This window comes from Scylla paramamosain, chromosome 31, assembly GCF_035594125.1.
Source record: "Scylla paramamosain isolate STU-SP2022 chromosome 31, ASM3559412v1, whole genome shotgun sequence".
NCBI lineage: Eukaryota > Metazoa > Arthropoda > Malacostraca > Decapoda > Portunidae > Scylla > Scylla paramamosain.
In genome coordinates, this window is record NC_087181.1 from 12,799,605 (window position 1) to 12,816,499 (window position 16,895).

A 16,895-nucleotide genomic window follows, 5' to 3' on the forward strand; every position below is an offset into this window, starting at 1 on the left:
TTAATTTACGAAATTGCACACGCACATCGATGTAACTTCTCTAATTGTTGCGTTTTTCCCCCTCCCCCCTTCCCCCTTCCCCGGCGAGCCAGCCACCGGTGACAGGACGAGGCGGGGCGTGTGTTCTCTGCCTGCTTGTTACTTGAGGCAGCCAGCGAGCGGTCCGACAGTCAGCGGGGAAAAGCGATCTCCGGTTTATATATATATATATATATATATATATATATATATATATATATATATATATATATATATATATATATATATATATATATTGTTTTCTTTCTTTTTTTTTTCCGCTGTTACTTCGATTCTGTGTGAGGGAAGCTTCGTTACTGAGCTGCGGCATGTGGGGCTCGTGAAGTTCGGTTAGGTTTGGGTTAGGTTAGGTTAGCTTCGTTACTGAGATGGTGGATGCGAGGCGGATCTGGTTCGGCTGCAGCGGCCTTGTCGTAAACTTAAACTTTGCAATATCTACACCCAAACTTAGCATTCCATGATTATAAGTCTCGACACATGCCACGAGTTATTATTATTATCATTCTATTTATTTTCTTATTATGAATGTGTATATGTGTATAAGAATGTGTATGTGTTTATCACCTCTAATCTATTTACGTTGCATTATAAAGAAAAACTAATGGAGAGATGCATGAAACTTACTTAAACTGTGACTTGCTATCTACACACACACACACACACACACACACACACACACACACACACAGAAAAGCCACAAACATTTCTCTGAACCACACACAGCAGCAAAGGAATCTGTATCACCACACAAGTAAATATTCCACCACTGAATCAAACCACAGAACGACCGAACGAACGAACGAACGAACGAGAGAGAGAGAGAGAGAGAGAGAGAGAGAGAGAGAGAGAGAGAGAGAGAGACCCTAGCACATACACACACACACACACCCAGAGAATCCCATGACAGTCTCTCTCTTTTTTCTCTGTCTCTCCTCCTCTTGGTCTTTGTCTTCCCTTATTTACCCCGGACTAATTGACAGGGCGTGTAGGAGTGGCAAGAGAGGGGCAGGAATTCAAGAGCGTGAAGGTTCCCCTGGCGGACATCTGCGCTGAGTCAGTAATAGATGAGAAATTGGGTCAAGGTGATAGAGAGAGGGAGAGGTAGAGGGAGAGGGAGTGTTGGGTCGGTCTGGGTCAAGGCGCCATGACCTGAAGCCTGATTTAACGAGGAGGGGGGAAGAGGAGGAGGAGGAGGAGGAGGATGACAAGTAGCAGGATTCAGTAAGACCAACGTGTATTCTTCAACGTTTTTTCTCTCGTAAGGGCTTTTTTTTTTTTTTTAAAGGCTACAGAGATTATTAGTCCGGTTCTCATGAGGCGTTTTCCCTCTGAAGATGTACAGTTATTGCTACTGTCACAAGAATCTCAAAAACACTCTTGAAAACTACAGTGATTTCCCGTTCAAGCTGAAGAGATGATTAGTCCAGGTTTTCATGGGTGTTTTTCTGGCTGGTGGTGTAAAACTATTATTAAACTATCACTAGAATCACGAAAATACTCCTGAAAACCCTAATGATTTCCGACAGAACTGCAAAGATGATTACTCACGTTTTCATGGGTGTTTCCTAACTGATGATGTAAAATTATTGCTAAACTCTCACTAGAATCATGCAGATGTCCTTGAAAACCTTAATGACTTCCGCTAAATTCTCAGAATAAACTAAATTGAACACTGAAACATTTAAAAATACAGATTTAAAAGTGAGATGGTAGAAGTGTGTGTGTGTGTGTGTGTGTGTGTGTGTGTGTGTCTGGACAATATCTCCCAGCCACCTCCTTGTCTCACTCGCTGTCTCACTCATAATATGGCGGACATTCCCACAAAGACTGGCCGTTTCAATAATTTTCAACCCCCCCTCGAGTTATTAAACCACATAATGCACCGCCAACCAAGAACCGCGAACCGTGACAGGCGAACCACGAGGCAGCACAGGGAGATAAAGCACCACACACCACACCACGCTGCCAGAGAGAGAGAGAGAGAGAGAGAGAGAGAGAGAGAGAGAGAGAGAGAGAGAGAGAGAGAGAGAGAATGAAGCATGTAAATATGGTGTATAAATATATAGTCACGTTCATTACTAACTAAATCGAACTGGAGTAGGTATATATGTTAAATTAGGTTAGGTTACGTTTGAGTGAACTAGGTAGACTAATTTAGAAAAAGCCCAGTAACACTAAAGAACATCACTCTTATAGTTACTCTGCGGAGATTTGTAGCCAATATTAATTAGGTTAGGTTAAGGTAAGCAAAGTCAAGTAGGACAGTTTAGACAATGATGGGGTTAGTTACGTGACATAGAGCATCACTTTTGCTTAGGTTAGGTAAAGCTATATCAGTTAGGTTGTTGCAGTATTAGTTAGGTTAAGTAAGATTAGGTGAGGCCAGGTTAGGTTAGGTTAGGTTAGTTAAGGTTAGGTTAGATCAGTTAGGTTGTTGCAATATTAGTTAGGTTAGGTAAGGTCAGGTATGTTAGGTTAGATTAGGCAAGGCTAGTGAGTCAAGTAGGTTAGGTTAGTTAAGCCAAATCAGGTAGCTCAGTTAACACAATACTAAGTCAAGTCACGCAGCACTAAAGAACACCACTCCGGTTGTTAAGTCAGGTTTATTAGGTTAGGCTAAGTCCGGTACGTTAGGTTAGGCTGTCAGGTAGATTAGGTTAGGCTAAGTCAGGTAGGTTAGGTTAGGTTACGTTAAGCCAGATCAGATAGGGCAGTTAGGCAGCACTAAACCAAGTCCCGCAGCATTAAAGAACACCACTCCGGTAGTTACGCCGGGACATCCGTATCCGTAATCAGTGCGTGGATGGCGGCGGCGGTATTTACGATATTGTTGGGGCTCGTCCGGCTATCGTGACAGAGAGCGGTTGTGTATTGCTGTTACTTCCCGGCGGCAGCGGCACTAAGTGTAATTTTATTCACAGTAAGTCAGAGGAGGGAATCCCCGAGAGGCAGACGCCCTTGTTCCCCATCAGGACGAACAGCCGCGATAAGCACTGCCTGCCTGCTGCCTGCTTGTTTGTTACCTTGTTTGTTTGCCTGCTTGTTTATCTATCTGCTAGTATGTTTTCTTGTTTGTTAGCTTGTTTATCTGTCTGCTTGCTTGTTTCCTTGTTTGTCTACTTGTTCGTCTGTTTGTTTATGTCTACTTGCTTGTTTGCTTGTTTGCTTGTTTGTCTGCTTGTTTGCAAGAATGAACAGCGCACGAAATCACAGCACAGAACACAACAGAACAGAACTAGGCAATATAGAACCGCCGAGACAAGCACTTCCGCTGCCTGCCTGCTTGTTGATCTGCTAGTTTGGTTGTTTGTGTGCCTATTTGCTCGTCTGATTGTCTGGTTGTTCTTTTGCCTGCTTGTTTTGTCTTGCTCGTTTGTATATTGGCTTGTTTGCCGGTAAGAACAGCGCTCGACAGCACAATACAAAAGAAAATAACAGTAACAGAACAGCACGGAGCAGAAAGACACAATACAACCCTGTCCTTTGTAAACACCAACAACATAAACTGTATACAACAACATTAGCAATAATAACAGCACAACCAAATAAAGAACAACACAGAACAGTCCCCCCCTCTCCTAATGAACAGCAACAACAATAACACTCAACTTCAAGAAACAGGACAATCTCATCTGTAAGTCAAAGATGCCCCACAATACCTAAAATAAAAGATAATGCAGGAACAGCACACCACAGCATACCACAGCAGCAGCAGCAGCAGCATCAGCCCCTTCAGGAATCAGGTTATCTTTTTATCTGTCGTATGTTAAACACGCCTCACAGCATACACGAATAAGAGAAACGAAAAAAAAAAAAAGTAAAAAAGGAACAAAACAAGATAGGAGCAGACAGCAACAACAGCATAATTTTCCTTCAAGACAGAGCATCGTTTTATCTCTCGTATATGCTGAAGGCACAACGCCCCCCGCATCCCGCATCCCGCTCTCAGTCGCCCACATCCCTAAAGAAAAACTGTTGGGGATGAAAAGGAAAACGGGAATGAAAACGATATACACCCGTGCTCTCTGCGAACTGATACTCGTGGCATGAGAAATGATAGAGCTCGTACGCGAATAACAAATTACAACCGAAGGAAAACGAAAAAAAAAAGAAGAAAATAGATGAGAAAAAGAAGAAAAGTTGAACGGTGTAGCTATACGCTTGCGCTTCTTTTTTGTTCAGCTTCGGGAGTGACTTAGGGACGAAATTTTTGTAACGTAGGAGTGCTCAGGCCTCACAAGACTGCCAGTTAATCTGAAGTTTATGGCTAATAGAAAACTTGGCGCGCCCGGCAGTAAAGAGCGAGGAGGCGGAGTTCGGGGTGCGCCGCGCTGGGTGCCGCCGACAACAAACACTAAAAATTTAAACTTTCTCCACCTTTTCTTCTTTGCAAAATAAAAACAGAAACAGAGAGAGAGAGAGAGAGAGAGAGAGAGAGAGAGAGAGAGAGAGAGAGAGAGAGAGAGAGAGAGAGAGATACTATAGCAGCTGTAGGAGTGTCAAGAGTACATACGTAAAATGAAAAATAGCGAACACAAGAAAAAGAAAAAAAAAACAGAGAGAGAGAGAGAGAGAGAGAGAGAGAGAGAGAGAGAGAGAGAGAGAGAGAGAGAGAGAGAGAGAGAGAGAGAGAGAGAGAGAGAGAGAGAGAGAATGGCACACGTGGAAACAAAAGCATAACATGGGAGGCTTTCATCTTACGACTCAGCCAAAATGTTACCTGCAGCTTCTGGAGAAACACGAGAATGAAATTAGATATACATTCTCTCAAACGGATCCAGTTCGCCTCAGCAGCTGGAACGTACTTTCCTCCTTTCTCCCCATAAAAAAAAAAAGGAAAGGGAATTTTGGGAAAAAAATATTTGTGCTCTTTTTCTTCTTTCTTTCCATTTTTTTTTTTTTTTTGAGAGGGTGCCTTTTCTCTCTTTTCTCTTTTCTCTCCCCCGGCATTTTTAACGAGGCTGCACAACCGCTTAACCTTCGCCCGAACATGAATCTTACGCACCGATGGAGACGCTCAGCTTGCTGTGACGCTCGCTGCTCTGACAGGAGAGAGAGAGAGAGAGAGAGAGAGAGAGAGAGAGAGAGAGAGAGAGAGAGAGAGAGAGAGAGAGAGAGAGAGAGAGAGAGAGAGAGAGAGAGAGAGAGAGAGAGAGAGAGAGAGAGAGAGAGAGAGAGAGAGAGAGAGAGAGAGAGAGAGAGAGAGAGAGAGAGAGAGAGAGAGAGAGAGAGAGAGAGAGAGAGAGAGAGAGAGAGAGAGAGAGTTACATAGTTACATAGAAAAACAGGCCACAACAGACCTTGCTCTCCTCACGAGGTGACATGACCTAGGACTACTAAGGTGATAGTAGGAGAAAAGGACAGGAAAGCAGAAGGCTCTCTCCCCACCCTCCACTCCCTCCGGCATAAGCCGTACAGGAAAAACAGGTCGGAAAAAAATACCTTACGGGGTTAGAGAAGAGAGAGAGAAAAAAAAAAAAAACCGAAGGAAATTTTTATAGGAAAGAAAGAAAATAGATGAAATGAGGTGCCCCCATTTCCTGAGGGCAAGGAGGTTAATCACTAACAAACAAACGCTGTTAGCAGCAGATTGCTGGCAAGATATTTATCAAGACAGTGTTTAAAAGTCTCTACGGTGTTGTAGTCTATCACGTCCCGAGGAAGCACATGCCATAGATTTACTACTCGATGGAAAAAAATGATCTTTTTAATTCGTGAGAGTTGAAGGATTTCCCAACAATTTTGCAACCGTCTCCTCGCGTGTAATTTGAAGAGTCTATCATGAAATATTTACTGCAGTCCATGCTATCATTGCCTTTGATGATTTTAAGTCGCCTCTTAGTCTTCTTTGTGTTAATGGGAAAAGATTTAATTCTTTAAGACGCTCTTCGTATGATTTGTTACTTAGGCTTGGTATCATTTTTTGTTACACTACGTTGAACTCTTTCTAATTTATCAGTGTCTTTCTGGTAGTAGGGGCACCATGCTTGAACTCCCAAAAGGGGACGGACAAGAGAGTTATACAAAGTGAGGACTGTATCCTTAGAATTATATTCAAAAGATCTGCCGATTAAGCCAATTACTTTATTCGCTTTCTTTACGACTTCTGAACATTGTTGGCCTGGTTTTAAGTTACTCGATACTGTCACTCTTAAATCAATTTCGATGTCAACACTTTTAAGTTGGGTACCATTTAAAATATACTTAGCTTTCTCGTTTCTATGCCCTATGTGAAGCACTTTCCACTTATCGGCATTAAAACTCATCTGCCAGATTTACCCCACTCTCACAACTTGTCTAGATTTTTCTGCATTTCTACTACTTGTTCGTTAGAGACTACGGAATTCGCAATTCTGGTGTCATCAGCAAACTTCGATATTATAATGGTAACACCCTCATCTATGTCGTTGATATAAACAAGGAAGAGAACAGGTCCTAAGACTGATCCCTGTGGTACCCCCGCTGGTTACGTTAGTTCACTTGGATGCTTTTCCATTTATTACTACTCTTTCTTTACGGTTGTTTAGCCAATTTTGAACCTATCGCAACACGTCGCCTTGGATGCCATGTGATATTAGTTTAATCAGTAAGTGTTTGTGGGGGACTTTGTCGAAGGCCTTTTGAAAATCGAGATATTATATATCTACCGCTTTACTCTCGTCAAAGGAGAGGAGAGAGAGAGAGAGATAGAGATAGAGAGAGAGAGAGAGAGAGAGAGAGAGAGAGAGAGAGAGAGAGAGAGAGAGAGAGAGAGAGAGAATTATGAAAGTACCTTGAAAATTATCCATGCAAGAGATTTCACAAGTTTAGTGTAACATTGTAATCTCTCTCTCTCTCTCTCTCTCTCTCTCTCTCTCTCTCTCTCTCTCTCTCTCTCTCTCTCTCTCTCTCTCTCTCTCTCTCTCTCTCTCTCTCTCCCTGCAGTGTGCGTTCCTCTGCAGCTCTGATTTATAGTTATATCTGTGCTAATCCCCGAGCAAGCTAACTGCAAAATTGCATCGTTGAAACTTAATTGAAATTGCAATATACTCCAGCCAACCAACCTCTTCATGGCAGGCGTGACCCGGTGACAGGGGCAGGGAAAATATGCCGCCGACCCTCCCCATTCCCATTCCAGACTATTCCCATTCCAGTTCCCATTCCAGCTCTCATTCCCATTCCTATTCCCATTTCAGTTCATATTCCCATTCCTATTTCAGCTCTTATTCCCATTCCAGAGACCATTCCCTTTCCAGTTTAAAAATTTTCACTCCCATTCCTATTCCGGCTTTCATTACCATCCCCATTATTCCCATTTCAATTTATATTCCCATTCTCATTCCAGTTTTCATTCCTATTTAATATATTTTCATTCCCGTTACAGAGACTATTTCCATTCCAGTTCTTATTCCTATTTTCATTCCAGCTACCATTCTCATTCCCATTTCCATTCCTATTCCAACTCCCATTCCCATTCCAGGTCTCATTCCATTCCAGGTCTCATTCCATTCCAGCTCCCATTCCCATTCCAGCTCTCATTCCTATTCCAGCTTTCATTCCCACTTCCACACTCTCCTCCATTTCCATTAACATTCCCACTCCGTCTCATTCCCATTCCTATTCCCACGACCATTCCCACTTTAATCCCTATTCCCACTTCTGCATCTCCTGGCATTCCCACAAATTCCCATTCTAACTTGCATTCCCATTCTCGTCTTCCTGTCAGAGAGAGAGAGAGAGAGAGAGAGAGAGAGAGAGAGAGAGAGAGAGAGAGAGAGAGAGAGAGAGAGAGAGAGAGAGAGAGAGAGAGAGAGAGAGAATGAAATATCGTGAAATGTACAGAAATAAGGTAAGTAACAAAGGAAATCTGGAAACTAGGGAGTCACGGTCCTGGAAAGAGACAAAGCGAACTGAGAATATAATTTGTAGAGAGAGAGAGAGAGAGAGAGAGAGAGAGAGAGAGAGAGAGAGAGAGAGAGAGAGAGAGAGAGAGAGAGAGAGAGATTCCACATAACAAGTAACCAGACTTTTTTTTTCTGGTAGTTTCTCTGATGGCTGGAGGAGGAAGAGGAGGAGGAGGAGGAGGAGGAGAAAGAGGAGGAGGAGGGAAAGGTGACTTCCAAGACCAAGACCAATTAAAGCAGTGCAAACAAACCTGTATACCTGTAGAAGAAAACGAAGAAAACAAAGAAAAGAAAAGAAAAAAGAAAGAGAAGAACAAAAGAGGAAGACGAAGAAGATGTTGAAGAAGAAGAAACAGGAAAGAAAAGAAGAAACAAAAGAAATAGGGAAAGATAAAGAAGAAGAAGGAACAGAAGCAGAAGAAGAAGAAGAAGAAGAAGAAGAAGAAGAAGAAGAAGAAGAAGAAGAAGAAGAAGAAGAGGAAGGTAAAGGAGGAAAAAATCGAAGACGACGAGTGAAAAAAAAAAGATGAGGAGAATGAAGAGAACAATAAGACGGCAAAGGAGGAGGAGGAGGAGGAGGAGGAGGAGGAGGAGGAGGAGGAGGAGGAGAAGGAGGAGGAGGAGGAGATGGAGGAGGAGGAAAAGAAAGAGAAGAACCAGGAGGAAGACAAAGAGGAGAAGTAGGAGTAAGAAATAAAGGAGGAAGAGGAAAAAGGGGGAAGAACCAGAAGCAGAAGAAAGAGGAGGAGAAGAAAGAGGAGGAGGAGGAGGAGGCACCATCATGACAGGACGGGATCTCATAAGTTGGCGAGGCTGCGGCGCCCGGAGACCTGAGGAGCGCCTGAGTTTTGGTTGCTCTCTCTCTCTCTCTCTCTCTCTCTCTCTCTTGCAGTAAATGAATAAAAAACTAAAATTCTAATCCAAAAATAAGTACACAAATAACAAAAAAAAATCAATAACAAAACAATTTAGATAACACACACACACACACACACACACACACACACACACACACGGGAAAACAAACAAGTAAAAAAAGAACGAAAGGAAAGCAAGTAAGAAAACACAGAAAGCACTCTTAAGAGACAGAACAAATAGATACAAACAAAGGAAGGGACACTAACTATTATTACAGCAGAAAAGAAACTCACAAAAAAAAAAAAAAAACACTATAAACATTATTACTACAATATAACAACACGGTAAACTCACATAAATTATAACATAACTACATACGTACACCATTAACTCCGCGAACACAAATTAGAGAGAGAGAGAGAGAGAGAGAGAGAGAGAGAGAGAGAGAGAGAGAGAGAGAGAGAGAGAGAGAGAGAGAGAGAGAGAGAGAGAGAGAGAGAGAGAGAGAGAGAGAGAGAGAATCTTCACTAAATAAACTAAATAAAAAATGAGACAGGAATGAGTGAGGAGTGAAAGAAGGAAGAAAGAAAATAAGTTTAAAGAGAGAGAGAGAGAGAGAGAGAGAGAGAGAGAGAGAGAGAGAGAGAGAGAGAGAGAGAGAGAGAGAGAGAGAGAGAGAGAGAGAGAGAGAGAGAGGGAGGAAAGGATAATCTGAGATAGCAATGTTTTTATTTCATCTAAGTGTAAATGTGCGGAGGGATGGTTCATATTTATACCAGGACAGTAAGCCACGCTACGCAACACTACAACACAACAGTACACTCCTGCTCCTCCTCCTCCTCCTCCTTCTGCTTCTCCTCCTCCTCCTGCTACTCCTCCTCCTCCTCCTCTATCCCTCTCGTTTTCTCCCTCTGTACGTTTCAACCAAAGGTCACAAAGAAAAATAAAGTTACGATGGTTTGTTCTTCATTTGTGTTTCTTTGTGTTCCTCTTGCTCTTCCATAGTGTAAGGAAAAATAAGATTCCTACTACTGTTTGTTGTTCTTTTGTGTTCTTTTCTGTTTGTCGTCCTCCTCCTCCTCCTCCTTTTTCATATTGGAAAGAAAATTGAGACTCCTATTACTATTTGTTCTTCTTTTGTGTTCCTTGGTGTTCCTCCTGCTCCTCGTCCTCCTTTTTTTCCTCCTCCTCCTCGTCCTCCTGCTCGTTCTCCTCCTCCTCGTCGTCCTCCAAGACTACTACTACTACTATTTGTTCTTCTGTGTCCCTTTGTGTTCTCCTCCTCCTCCTCCTCCTCCTCCTCCTTCTCCTCCTCCTCCACCTCCTCCTCCTCCTCTTGCTCCTTCTAGTTTCCGATTGTCTTTCTGTATGTAGATTGTATGTAGTAGAAGTAGACCTCATCTCTCTTTCTTTCCTCTCAAATTCCATGTTGTTTTTCTATACAACATGGTACCATTTCATTTTTTCAGGGCAGCTTCGACTGGAGGGATGGGGAGATGGGGAGGAGCCTTCTTCTATGCTATCCTGTCTCTTCCAGTAATAGTTAGAGAAGAATAATTACTCAACAGCTAGTAAGGAGGCTGTTGCTGTTTTGGACTTCCTTTGTATTCCTTTGTCTTCCACTAGTAGTTTGTGTAAGACAGTTATGTAAACAACCTCGTCAAGATCTAAAGGTCCGTTGCTGTTTTGCCTTCCTTTATCTTCCTTTTGTCATCCTTGTCCCTATTCCTCTATCACTCTGCTGTGTCTCTCTGTTTGTTAGTATTGCTCCAACAGGATGAGAAAAGCTATTGGTGTGTGTTTTTCATTTGTGTTTCTTTGAGTTCCTCTCTCTTGCTCTATTAGTTTTCTTTCTTTTTATGTAAATTTGGTACCCACATATATGTAAGGATAAGAATGACTACTGTTGTTTGTTCTTCCTTTGTATTCCTAATCCTTCTCCTTCTCCTCTTCCATTACCTCTGCAGTCTCTGTCTCTTCTCTTTATTTCTTTATCAGCAACTTCCTGTGTTTCTTCAGCCACCAACTCTTATTCTACTTTCAAGATCTCTCTTATTTTCTTCTCTGCCTCTGTCTGTCTGTCTGTCTGTCTGTCTGTCTATGTACCTCCTTTGTCATTAAGTAACCCAAAATTTTCCTTCTCGGTAAGCCTTTCCTCCTATTTCCTCTTTTTTTCCTCTCTCATTACTTCCTCCTCCTCTCTGTCTCTGTCTCTCTGTCTATCTGTTTGTCTATCTTCTCTCTATTATGAAATAACCTAAAACTTTCCTTCTTCGTAAACCTTTCCTCTTCTATTTCCTCTTTCTATCCCTCCCATTACTTGAAGCACCCACCCACCCAGCCACCCACCCACACACCCACCCACAACAACAGCAACACAAACAAAGTCACCGGTTCCTGAAGAGACAAGGGCAAGAGAACACAACCACAGTCTTATCGTAATGTAATCGTGGAAGTTTAAATTCATTCCCGTTTCCATTACTATGCATAACTCCACTGCGCCACGAGAGGGAAGCATATGGAGCAGGACACGTGAACCGGAAACCCAATGCTGATAGGTTCCCCACAGCACGGCATTCAGGCGGCTCTACTGTTCCTGAAAGCTGAATGAAAGGGCGGGAGAGACAGGCAGGGTCAGGTCAAAGAAGCAAGTAATGAAAAGTGAAAGAAGGGGAAAAAAAAAAGAAAAGAAGGATAGGGAGGATGATAAATATGAGGTTTTCAGGATAAATGTTCCACTGAGAGTCTTGTCATGTAGATCTGTGCCCTCCTCTTCCTTTTCCTCCTCCTCCTCCTCTTTTTTTTTCTCTTGTCTTTTCTTTTCTTCTTTTCTTTACACTTCCTCTTGTTCTTGTTCTTCTTCCTTCTTTTTCTTTTCTGTTCTTCCCGTTACTGCTGTTTTTGTTATTGTTCTTTTCTTTTTTCTCCACCTCCACCTTTTCCTCCTTCTCCTCCTTCTTTCTCCTCCTCCTTCCTCTTCCTCCTCTTCTTCTATTATTTTCTTCCTCCCCTCGATACAACTAGAGATTCTTCAGGATATTGATAATTCTCTCTCTCTCTCTCTCTCTCTCTCTCTCTCTCTCTCTCTCTCTCTCTCTCTCTCTCTCTCTCTCTCTCTCTCTGTATCAAACATTTTTACATTGCTCAAAAAAGTAAAAAATTCAATATTTGGCTCAGAAAACCTAGATGGAGTCTCAACATCCATCATACACCACTTGTACCCCCTCTCTCTCTCTCTCTCTCTCTCTCTCTCTCTCTCTCTCTCTCTCTCTCTCTCTCTCTCTCTGAACATTCCGTCTTTTAAGTGTAACTTTAAATCTTTCTCTTTTTTTTTCTTTACAATTCACTTTATTTCTAAATTCTTCTCCTTTTCTTCGTCTTCCTCTTTCTCCACTTCTTCCTTCTTTCTCCTCCTTTCCTTCTCGCTTTGCATCCCGAATTCTTCTCTAGTTTTCCCCTCTCTTTCTGTTTTTCCTTCCTTATCTTCTCCTTCTTTTCCTCTTTCTCTTCTTCCTCCTCCTCTTTTTCTGTCTCAGATGTTACTATGGCTTTCCCCACTCTCTCTCTCTCTCTCTCTCTCTCTCTCTCTCTCTCTCTCTCTCTCTCTCTCTCTCTCTCTCTCTCTCTCTCTCTCTTTCTCTTCTTTCCCCTTTTCCTGCTTCCCTTTCCCTTCACTTCTCTCTCCTTAACGTCTCCTCTTCCCCTTCTTCCCTCTTTAAGCCTCTTGCCTCTTAAGTGGTTCGCCTTTTTACATCGCAGAGTGCAATTATTAGTTTTATAAATATAACACGCACCGTTTTACTTCAGCCGGAGGAGGAGGTGGTGGTGGTGGTGGTGGTGGTGGTGGTGGTGGTGGTGGTGGAGGTGATGATGGGGGAATAATGTAAAAGAATAGTTGGGAAAATGAGAAAAAAGGAGATGAACCTTAGCGCAGAGAGAGAGAGAGAGAGAGAGAGAGAGAGAGAGAGAGAGAGAGAGAGAGAGAGAGAGAGAGAGAATCAAACCGTACAAAAAAATACGAAAGGTGAAAAAATAAGTAAAAAAAAAAGAAAAAACGCAGAAAACAGAGGGAAAACAAAAGAAAAACGCAAAAAAGGAAAAAAAAAACAAGAAGGAAAAACCACACACACACATACACACAAAAAAAACGGGGATAATCTAAGTAAAAACAACAAAAAAACGAAAAACAACACATCTCTTGCCGATGAAAGTAGCAAAAAATTAAATAAATAAATAAATAGATAAATAAATAAATAAGTAAATCATAAAAAATAGAATAAATAAATAAATAAAATAAATAAAACAGAAAACACTCCTTCCTTCCTCTTTCTCTATTAACATATTTATCTCATCTTCTACTTACACTTCCTTCATCTTTCTTGCGGTATATTCTCACATTTCCTTCCTTCCTTCCTTCCTTTCTATTCTCTTATATTTATCTCATCTACTTACTCTCTTCTCGTTACCAAATATTTTCAGGGCAAAGAAAATCAGTCACCAAAAAAAAAAAAAACGAAAAAACTAAATAAAAACGGTAAACAGAATAATTCACTCCACCAACACACCTTTCCATGTTTACTTACCTACCTGTAATTACCTGATTATCTCTCTCGTACCTCCAACACACGTGTCAGGGACCTGCTTTTCCCTTGGTGTTATCAGGACCACACCTCCACCCCTCCCCCCTTGCCCTTGCTGCTCCCTCGCCTTAACTCCTGGAATTAGCTCCGTCCCGCTAACAGGCACAACAACAGCTGAGGTGATAGTGGCGACGTTAAGGTGGTGGTAGTGGTAGTAGTAGTAGTAGTAGTAGTAGTAGTAGTAGTAGTAGTAGTAGTAGCAGTAGTAGTGTATTTTTTTGCGTTTTGTCTGAGTTAATTGTAGTTGTAGTAGTGGTAGTAGCTGTTATTGTTGTTGTTGTTGTTGTTGTTGTAATAATAATATTGTATATTCATACTTGTCTGAGTTATTTCAAGAGTAGCAGTAGTAGTAGTAGTAGTAGTAGTGGTAGTGGTAGTGGTAGTGGTAGTAGTAGTAGTAGTAGTAGTAGTAGTAGTAGTAGTAGTAGTAGTAGTAGTAGTAGTAGAAGTAGTAGTAGTTGTAGCAGCACCAGCAGTAATAGTAGTAGTAGTAATAGTAGTAGTAGTAGTAGTAGTAGTAGTAGTAGTACTAGTAGTAGTAGTGGTAGTAGTAGTAGTAAGAGTAGCAGTGTTTTATATGTGACGAAACCCTCCTGAAATAGTTAAGAGGCGTGGGTTTGAGCGCACGTATCATAATTCCACATTTCAGTCTCTCTCCGGCAGCGTTTCATCACTGCAGGCGTGTGTCTTGCATGTTCATGTATGCAGATGAACACCACGCACAAAAAAAAAAAAAAGAATAAAAAGAAAATACACAAAAAAAAAAAAAATAAATAAATAAAATCCACAAAACATCATGAAAAAGTTACGGGAAATATTAAAATCCCTCATTTATTTCGAAGCTGTACACCACCACCACCACCACCACCACCACCACCATTATCAACATTACCAGCCGCACTACCGCCACCATCATTACCACCGACACGAAATGGAAACTTCAAATACTCGTACTCTACTTTTTTTTTTCGCCTCGCTTTACAGGAATTTCGTATACAAACACCTAGTTCTGCGTTCTGTTTTGGTATACAGGAACGGCCAGAATTATGGCGGCATCCGAACGCGGCGAGTCCTTTTTATTAGGGATCACGGCAGCGAGAGTTGGCGCGGACAGAAGCGTGCAGTGTTTGGTTCTGAGAGAGGCTGCAGTGACCCATATTCTGAAACACTTCCACTTGCGCTTCCTTTACACTCAAAAGCCAATAGTTGAAGTTACACGGGTCTTTAAGAGTGTTTTTATGGCTCTAGTGACAGATTAACAAGATTTCTACATTATTTACTGGAGAAACGCCTTTGATAACTCGGCCTTTGAAAATACTCGTAGTGGTGATGAGAGAGCAAAGCGTTTCAGAATACGAGACAGTGAACCGCCGTGACTCGTGGCCTGTATAGCGCCATCTGTGAGCCAGCGGTCTAATAATTATACCCTATCAAATTCCTTTCTTGTATTTGCTGTGAACTGTAAACAAGAACGAACAGCGAAGCGAAAACTGTGTCAAAACATCCACGGCATTTCGAGGCCAAGGGAAGCAACCCCACACACACACACACACTGTTCCTCCCAAACAGAGCCCTACATGTTTAATATGGGGGCGATAAGAGCGCATTAGGACCCTGACCGTCATAGAGAGGACGAGTTGGGCGTGAGAAGGAAGGAAGAGGACGGGAGATGGGGCGGGAACAGGAACCCCAAACTGTGACTCGTGTGAAAGGAATGTTACCAGGAGAGGGAGGGAGGGAGAGGGAGAGAGGGAGAGGAAAGGCTGAAGGAAGGGAAAGAAGGAGAGAGTTAGGGAAAGGGGAAGAATTAGAGGAGTGAGGAAAATTACAAGGCAAGAGTAAGAGGGGAAGGGAAACGAGGAAAGTTGGGAAAAGGGATAGAATTGGAGGACAGGCGTGGAGAGGAGAGAGGAAGCAGACGAAGGAAAATGAAGAGAAAGAAGGGGGACTGTGGAAAGGAAAGTAGAAGAAAAGTTAGGAAATGGGAAAATATTTGAGAAGAGGGAAGGAAGGGGAAGAGAAAGGAGTGAAGGGAGACAAAAGGAAGGAAAAGGAGCAGAAAAGAGAATAAAGAAAAGAAAATTGATGACAGGAAAAAAGGGAAAAGGAGACGAGGAAAAAAGAATAGAGAGGAAGGGGAAGGTAGAGGAATAGAAAAATACAGAGAGAGAGAGAGAGAGAGAGAGAGAGAGAGAGAGAGAGAGAGAGAGAGAGAGAGAGAGAGAGAGAGAGAGAGAGAGAGGGTGGGGGAGGGAAGGTGTGTCACAGATAAAGACAGGAAAGGAAGGGACTGGAGGGGTGGAAGAAGGGGTCTTGGCGAGATGCTAAGGGTCCCTGAATGGTGACACAAAGGGAGGACCACCGGACGATGCTAACTTGATTACAATGTTTATACCGGGAACAAATAAGATTACTGGGCGCGTAGGGAGACTGACCTGGAGATAACGAAAAGCTGCCGGAAGGTGAGGAGAGGTGAGGCGAGGCGAGGTGACGTGATGTGAGGTGAGGTGAGATGAGGGGAGGTGAGGGGAGAGGAGAGGAGGAGAGTGGAGGGGAGGGGATGGGATGGGAGGGGAGAGAAGATGTGCAGTCTTTTTCTTCTTTTTCCTCCTCTTCATCGTCTTCATCTTTTTTCTTTTTCTTCTTTTTTGTAATCCTATTCCTCCTCCTCCTCCTCTTTTTCGTCCTCTTCCTTCACGTCCTCGTCCTCTTTTTCCTTCTTGTTTTTGTTTTTTCCTGTTCCTCCTTTTATTTTTCTTCTAGTTACTCTTCCTCTCTTTCCTCCTCCTCCTCCTCCTCCTCCACTTCTTCTTTCCCCCCTATTCTCTCCTTAAACACCTTCCCTCATACAATGCAAACAATACAAACGAGAAAAAGAAGAATGAAGATTAAAAGGAGGAGGAGGAAGAGGAGGAGGAGGAGGAGGAGGAGGAGGAGGAGGAGGAGGAGGAGGAGGAGGAGGACGACGGGAAGCACAAAGGAACACAAAAGAAGAACAGACAGAAAACAAAGTAATGAGATGCGGTAGATGAGTTGCCACCTCCTCTTCCTCTTACTCCTCCTCTTCCTCCTCCTCCTCCTCCTCCTCATTTTCTTATCCCAGCAGGCAAGAGCAAGAGTACGGAAGAGTACTAGGGGATAAAAGGAGGAGGAGGAGGAGGAGGAGGAGGAGGAGGAGGAGGAGGAGGTTTAGGCAAGTATGTTACCACGTAAATTAATGACATTTTTTTATTTCACTTTTCCCCGCTTGCGTCTTAAAGTAATGGGAGAGAGAGAGAGAGAGAGAGAGAGAGAGAGAGAGAGAGAGAGAGAGAGAGAGAGAGAGAGAGACGAGAGAGAGAGAGAGAGACAGAGATGCAAAGGAGGAATGAAGGAATACGTAATGATGACAAAAAAAAAAAAAACTGATGAAAAAAAGAGAAAAAGTAAACGAGGGAAAATAAATAAAGCAGTGAAGGGAAACAATCTGAAATGT

The 16,895-nt window shown here is 42.5% G+C and overlaps 1 protein-coding gene across 1 annotated transcript in view; it reads right to left on the reverse strand.

Annotated features, from left to right (window-relative positions):
• The window catches only part of LOC135116327 (nephrin-like), a 322,006-nt gene that overhangs the window by 34,342 nt on the left and 270,769 nt on the right, over positions 1-16,895 (reverse strand).